General features: G+C 42.8%; 1 pseudogene; it reads right to left on the bottom strand.

Annotated features, from left to right (window-relative positions):
• Positions 1–1,583: 1,583 nt before the first annotated feature.
• Positions 1,584–2,674, bottom strand: LOC129640151 (polycomb group RING finger protein 6-like; annotated as a pseudogene).
• Positions 2,675–7,805: the final 5,131 nt, after the last annotated feature.

Below are 7,805 nucleotides of genomic sequence, written 5' to 3'. Positions count from 1 at the left end.
CCCACCCCTCTACTACCCACTCAGACACCAAGAGTGGTCCAAAGATGCCATCACCACCCTCACAGTCTCCAGAAGTGGTCAGGAACCACCTTCAGGGTTGTACCTGAGCCACCCCTACCTCTGAGAACCTCAGGATCAGGAAACAGCTACCATATCTGCACACCTCCTATCAAGGGAATAACAACTAACACACACTGAGGAAAGAAGTGACAAGCATCCATACTAAAAACAGTCCTCACACCAAATATATTAAACCTACACAAAGATGCCCCCACATATAAATAACACTCCAAGACCACAGTAGATAATTATTTCTCCTAAAGTCACAGAATAAGAGAATATAAGTAAAATGGAGAAGCAGAGGAACCACTCCCAAATAAAAGATCAAGAGAAAGATTAAAAAGGACACTATATAATAATGCTAAATCACTTCAGTCATGTCCGACTCTGTGCGACCCCATAGACGGCAGCCCACCAGGCTCCCCCATCCCTGGGATTCTCCAGGCAAGAACACTGGAGTGGGTTGCCATTTCCTTCTCCACCGTATGAAAGTGAAAAGTGAAAGTGAAGTCGCTCAGAAAGTGAAGTCGCTCAGTTGTATCCGACTCTTAGCAACCCCATGGACTGCAGCCCACCAGGCTCCTCCATCCATGAGATTTTCTAGGCAAGAGTACTGGAGTGGGGTGCCACTGCCTTCTCCTTATATATAATAAAAGGATCCATACAAGAAGGGGATTTTACACTTGTTAATATCAGTCAGTTCAGTTGCTCAGTCATGTCCGACTCTGCAACCCCATGAACTGCAGCATGCCAGGACTCACTATTGCCAACTCCTGGATTTTACTTAAACTCGTGCCCATTGAGTTACTGTTGATATATATAATATATATCTTGTTAATATATATGGACCTAATATAGGAAGACCCAAATACATAAAACAAATAGTAACAGACATAAGGAGAGAAATGTGGGTGTTTTTTTAAGAGGTACATTTAGGTACATATAGGAAGACCCAAATCCATAAAACAAACATAGAAATACATATGGGAAGACCCAAATCCATAAAACAAACATAGAGGTACATATAGTAAGACCCAAATACATAAAACAAATAGTAACAGACATAAGGAGAGAAATTTTGGTGTTTTTTAAGAGGTACATTTTGTAATTTAACAAAGCCTGGCTTTAAATTTTCAGTTCAAAAGCACATTTATTTTCCAAAAGGATGACTGCACAACTGATGCCATTGCAGAGAGCAGAATCTGAACCAACTGGAAAGTGGTGTGGCTCCACGAAGGCAAACAGTAACTAACTGATTTACCTCGATTAGGAAACAAAATCAATGTCAAAGTATCTGAAATCATAAAAATTCAATGCTTTACAAATTTTCCCCATGAGCTATGGAAGCTTTTTACATGTAGTCTCTAGTAAAACAGATGCATTCTATCATTCCAAGTTGTATTTATAAATCCCATGATTCTTTTTGCTGAAAATAGATCAGTTATGTCTCAAACAGCACAAAGTGATTGCAATTACACGTTTCATGAAAATCTTTGGTGAGACTGCAATCCTGCAGAAGTGTCTTATTTTGTTTCCCTTCTACTGTTAGATACCATTAGAATCATCCAAGTAATTTTCAAAAAAGAAACCATAAGTCCATAATGAAGGATCAGCAGACCATCCTGCATTGCTGCATCACCTATTACATGTCATGTTTCCTTTAGAGTTTGATACGCTCTAACAAGTGATCACCACAGATGATATCTACCTGACAAGCTGAATCAAGACACATTTTTCTTTTTCTTCTGAGGAATTTTCCTACATGTCCAATAGTTGCTTCTTGCGAAATTCAGACAAACTTCTTTTCCAGTGGCTTAAAATGTCCTGTGCCTTCATCAACACCAATAAACTTTAGTAATAAAGACATATCAAGTTCAGGTGGAATAGGAAACATTCATTTTAAGACTTTTTAAGTTTTTCTTTTGTTTGAAAGGACTGGCTATGGAACAACAGCTTTAGGTGTTTCTAGACCTCTTTCTTTATAGAAATCATGCATTTGCTTTTTTCTCTTAAACTGATCACTAATTTGTACACTATGTCTTGTAACACTTGGTCCAACCTTATGTGGTAAAGACGTTGTGTCTGATGTACTACTATGTTGTATTTTGGACATCTGTTGCTATAGCAAAAGTGTCTTACAATGCAGTTTTTACAAAATGTATGAAGACATTTTGTAATGGTAGTTGCATTTATTAAGTAACCTTTGCAAATGGAACACAAGATGTATGGGGCTGGCTCAGAGAGATTAATCAAGTGCTCCTCCTCCTTCTGAGCGTCTGGCTGGCCCCACTTCAGCCTCAGCAAGAAGTGATTAATCTCTTCCTCCTGTTCTTCCTCCTCAAGGTCCTCATCCTCTTCCAATTCCTCATTGCCATTCTTGAAGCGTCCCCTCAAGCAGCCCAGGCTGCACCCAGGCTGCAGCTCAAGCAGGGAACTGGGAGTCTGAGCATCCTGGAGCCCCTGTCTTGGGCAGAAGCAGCAGGCCCTCCTCATCTACTTTGGGCTCTGGGGTGAGGGCAGGAGGGGAGATGGAAGGCGGGGGCAGCATGACTGTGACTCCCTGGGCCATGGCAGCACCCTTGTTGTCTGCAACTACTGAAGGGATCCCCTCCATGCCAAAAGTAGAGCGATCAAATTTCTTAATGACAGCTATTTTAAATTATGAAAGTTGGATCATCATATTCTGTTGATAGCTTACCATGAACAATGTCAGATTCGTGATCTCCAAAGAAGACTTAGCTTTGGGACCAGGGACCAGGCTTGATCACTCAAGAGCTTTTATGTAGCAGGGTTTTATTAAAGTATAAAAAGGGGCAGAGAAAGCTTCTGACATAGACATTAGAAGTGGGTTGGGAGTGCCCCCCTTTGCTAATCTTAGCAAGGAAGTCATATACTTTTTAAAATGGTTATTACAATAAATCAAAAGACTGTCTCGAGGTTGTAAAGATCTTAGTAGACCCACTCCTACAATTTATATTTTAAGGTGATCAGTTCAGTCACTCAGTCCTGTCCGACTCTTTGTGACTTCATGAATCGCAGCATGCCAGGCCTTGCTGTCCATCACCAACTCCTGGAGTTCACTCAGACTAATGTCCATCGAGTCAGTGATGCCATCCAGCCATCTCATCCTCTGTCGTCCCCTTGTCCTCCTGCCCACCATCCCTCCCATCATCAGAGTCTTTTCCAATGAGTCAATTCTTCGCATGAGGTGGCCAAAGTACTGGAGTTTCAGCTTTAGCATCATTCCTTCCAAAGAAATCCCAGGGCTGATCTTCTTCAGAATGGACTTGTTGGATCTCCTTGCAGTCCAAGGGACTCTCAAGAGTCTTCTCCAACACCACAGTTCAAAAGCATCAATTCTTCAGCGCTCAGCTTCCTTCACAGTCCAACTCTCACATCCATACATGACCAATGGTAAAACCATAGCCTTGACTAGACAGACCTTTGTTGGCAAAGTAATGTCTCTGCTTTTCAATATGCTATCTAGCTTGGTCATAACTTTCCTTCCAAGGAGTAAGCGTCTTTTAATTTAATGGCTGCAGTCACCATCTGCAGTGATTTTGGAGCCCAAAAAAATAAAGTCTGACACTGTTTCCACATCTATTTCGCATGAAGTGATGGGACCAGATGCCATGATCTTTGTTTTCTGAATGTTGAGTTTTAAGCCAACTTTTTCACTTTCCTCTTTCACTTTCATCAAGAGGCTCTTTAGTTCCTCTTCACTTTCTGCCATAAGGGTGGGGTCATCTGCATATCTGAGGTTATTGATATTTCTCCCGGCAATCTTGATTCCAGCTTCTGCTTCTTTCAGCCAAGCATTTCTCATGATGTACTCTGCATATAAGTTAAATAAGCAGGGTGACAATATAGAGCCTTGACGTACTCCTTTTCCTATTTAGAACCAGTCTGTTGTTCCATGTCCAGTTCTAACTGTTTCTTCCTGACCTGCATATAGGTTTCTCAAGAGGCAGGTCAGGTGGTCTGGTATTCCCATCTCTTTCAGAATTTTCCACAGTTTATTGTGATCCCCACAGTCAAAGGCTTTGGCATAGTCAATAAATGTTTTTCTGGAACTCCCTTGCTTTTTCCATGATCCAGCAATTGTTGGCAATTTGATCTCTGGTTCCTCTGCCTTTTATAAAACCAGCTTGAACATCTGGAAGTTCACGGTTCATGTATTGCTGAAGCCTGGATGAGAGAATTTTGAGAATTACTTTACTAGCGTGTGAGACGAGTGCAATTGTGCAGTAGTTTGAACATTCTTTGACATTGCCTTTCTTTGGGGTTGGAATGAAAACGGACCTTTTCCAGTCCTGTGGCCACTGCTGAGTTTTCCAAATTTGCTGGCATATCCAGTGCAGCACTTTCACAGCATCATCTTTCAGTATTTGAAATAGCTCAACGGGAGTTCCATCACCTCCACTAGCTTTGTTCGTAGTGATGCTTTCTATGGCCCACTTGACTTCACATTCCAGGATGTCTGGCTCTAGGTCAGTGATCACACCGTTGTGATTATCTTGGTCATGAAGATCTTTCTTCACAGTTATTCTGTGTGTTCTTGCCACCTCTTCTTAATAACTTATGCTTCTGTTAGGTCCATGCCATTTCTGTCCTTTATTGAGCCCATCTTTGTGTGAAATATTCCCTGAGTATCTCTAATTTTCTTGAAGAGATCTCTACTCTTTCTCATTCTTTTGTTTTCTTCTATTTCTTTGCATTGATCACTGAGGAAGGCTTTCTGTCTCTCCTTGCTATTCTTTTGAACTCTGCATTCAGATGCTTGTATCTTTCCTTTTCTCCTTTGCTTTTGGCTTCTATTCTTTTCACAGCTATTTGTAAGGCCTCCTCAGACAGCCGTTTTGCTTTTTTGCATTTCTTTTCCATGGGGATGGTCTTGATCCCTGTCTCCTGTACAATGTCATGAACCTCTGGCCATAGTTCATCACTCTATCCATCAGATCTAGTCCCTTAAATCTATTTCTCACCTCCACTTTATAATCATAAGGGATTTGATTTAGGTCATACCTGAATGGTCTAGTGGTTTTCCCTACTTTCTTCAATTTCAGTCTGAATTTGGCAATAAGGAGTTCATGATCTGAGCCCCAGACAGCTCCTGGTTTTATTTCTGCTGACTGTATAGAGCTTCTCCATCTTTTGCTGCAAAGAATATAATCAATCTGATTTTGGTGTTGTCCACCTGGTGATGTCAATGTGTACAGTCTTCTCTTGTGTTGTTGGAAAAGGGTATTTGCTACGACCAGTGCATTCTCTTGGCTAAACTCTATTCTCCTTTGCTCCACTTCATTCCATATTCCGAGGCCAAATTTGCCTGTTACCCCAGGTGTTTCTTGACTTCCTACTTTAGCATTCCAGTCCCCTATAATGAAAAGGACATCTTTTTGGGGTGTTAGTTCTAAAAGGTCTTATAGGTCTTCATAGAACCATTCAACTTCAGCTTCTTCAGCATTACTGGTTGGGGCATAGGCTTGGATTACTGTGATATTGAATGGTTTGCCTTGGAAATGAACACAGATCATTCTCTTGTTTTTGAGATTGCATCCAAGTACTGCATTTTGGACTCTTTTGTTGACCATGATGGCTACTCCATTTCTTCTAAGTGATTCCTGCCCATAGTAGAATATATAATGGTCATCTGAGTTAAATTCATGCATTCCAGTCCGTTTTAGTTCGCTGATTCCTAGAGTGTCAATGTTCACTCTTGTCTTCTCTTGTTTGACCACTTCCAATTTGCCTTGACTCATGGACTTAACATTTCACGTTCCTATGCAATATTGCTCTTTACAGCATTGGACCTTGCTTCTATCACCAGTCACATCCACAACTGGGTATTGTTTTTGCTTTGGCCCCATCCCTTCATTCTTTCTGGAGTTATTTCTCCACTGATCTCCAGTAGCATATTGGGGACCTACCAACTTGGGGAGTTCCTCCTTCAGTATCCAATCATTTTGCCTTTTCATACTGTTCATGGGGTTCTCAAAGCAAGAATACTGAAGTGGTTTTTCATTCCCTTCTCCAGTGGACCATATTCTGTCTGACCTCTCCACCATGACCTGCCCATCTTCAGTGGCCCTACAGGGAATGGCTTAGATTCATTGAGTTAGACAAGGCTGTGGTCCGTGTGATTAGGTTGACTAGTTTTCTGTGAGTATGGTTTCAGTGTGTCTGCCCTCTGATGCCCTCTCGCAACACCTACTGTCTTACTTGGGTTTCTCTTAACTTGGATGTGGGGTATCTCTTCACGGCTGCTGCAGCAAAGCACAGCCATTGCTCCTTACCTTGGAGGAGGGGTATCTCCTCATGGCTGCCCCTCCTAATCTTGAACATGGAGTAGCTCCTCTCGACCTTCCTGCGCCCATGCAGCCACATGGCAGAGAGGAGCTACTCCTTCCCCGAAGTCAGGGGCAGTGGCCCGAAGTGGCTACCCCAAGCCTGATGCCAGGGGCGGAGGCCCAGAGGCACTACCCACCACTGGAGGTCAGGGGCAGTGGCCAGGAGGCACTACGCCCCACCCGAGGCCAAGGGTGGAGGCCTGGAGGCACTACCCACCACCAGAGGTCAGGAGCAGTGGTTGGGAGGCACTACCCTATGCCCGATGCCAGGGGTGGCGGCTGGGAGGAGCAACCCCACGTTCAAGGAGCCGTGGCTGTGTGGACGCAGGAGGGCTGAGAGGAGCTATTCCACGCTCAATGTCAGGAGGGGCGGCCGTGAGGAGATACCCCTCGTCCAAGGTAAGGAGCAGTGGCTGCGCTTAGGGTTGCTAGATGTCATCAAATTAGAGAGGCATCACAAGTAATTATTGTTGGTGAAGATATTGACAAAGTTGAAGAAAGTCTTTTCCTTGAAATGGAGAAACCCACCATGGAAGTCTTCAACTGATAAAGAGGGGAGTGCTCTGCAGACCCAGCAATTAGACCGGTTATGGAGGCTGGGTCAGGGGTCTCCTCCTGGAGTTCTCCTAATGTCTGTTGAAAAGCTGATAGTTGAGTCACATAGTTCATTCTAAGTCTTCAGGATCTATGACAATGTCTGTGCAGAAAAACGGTCTGCCATAGAGACAGTCCCCTTTTTTTAGGGGCAGTTCAAGCCCTCATTAAAACTATGGGTAAAACTTTAAACCAACTGTCTTGCATTTCCTGAGATAGCTTATGCAGATGCCTCTTATTAACGTCACTAGCCTTTTCAACTCTCCTGAGGATTTGGGTCTCCAGGAACAGTGTAAATGGTATTCTATTGCTAGAGCTTTTGATACCCCTTGAGTTACAGTAGCTTTAAAGGCAGAACCATTGTCATTCTGAACTTTAGTGTTTAAGATCCCCCTTACATCAGTCAGTACAGTAAGATTTTGCCCATTAGTAAACTTATGAGCTTTAGGCATTAACAAAACAATAGTACCAATTACACTTAACCTATATGCCCATAGCCAGTTTTTTCAGTAACAAACAAACTAAACTCTGATCCTGTGGGCAAACTCAAAGCAGGAGCCTGCAAGAGAGCAGTTTGAAGAGTCTTAAAAGCCTTTTGAGTCTCTGGGAACCAAACTAGATTGTCAGTTTGGGCCTCCTGAGTCTCAGTTATAAGTTTATACAAAGGCTGGGCAAGTTCCCCATAACCCAGAATCCAAATGTAGCAGTAGCCTGTAATGCCCAACAATCCTCTCAATTGTCTTAAAGTCATGTTTGGCTCATTTAGGAATTTCAGACAATAAAGTATAAGGATTAGGCACT

Source organism: Bubalus kerabau, chromosome X (genome assembly GCF_029407905.1).
Source record: "Bubalus kerabau isolate K-KA32 ecotype Philippines breed swamp buffalo chromosome X, PCC_UOA_SB_1v2, whole genome shotgun sequence".
Taxonomy (NCBI): Eukaryota; Metazoa; Chordata; class Mammalia; order Artiodactyla; family Bovidae; genus Bubalus; species Bubalus kerabau.
This window is presented reverse-complemented; position numbering and strand designations above follow the sequence as displayed.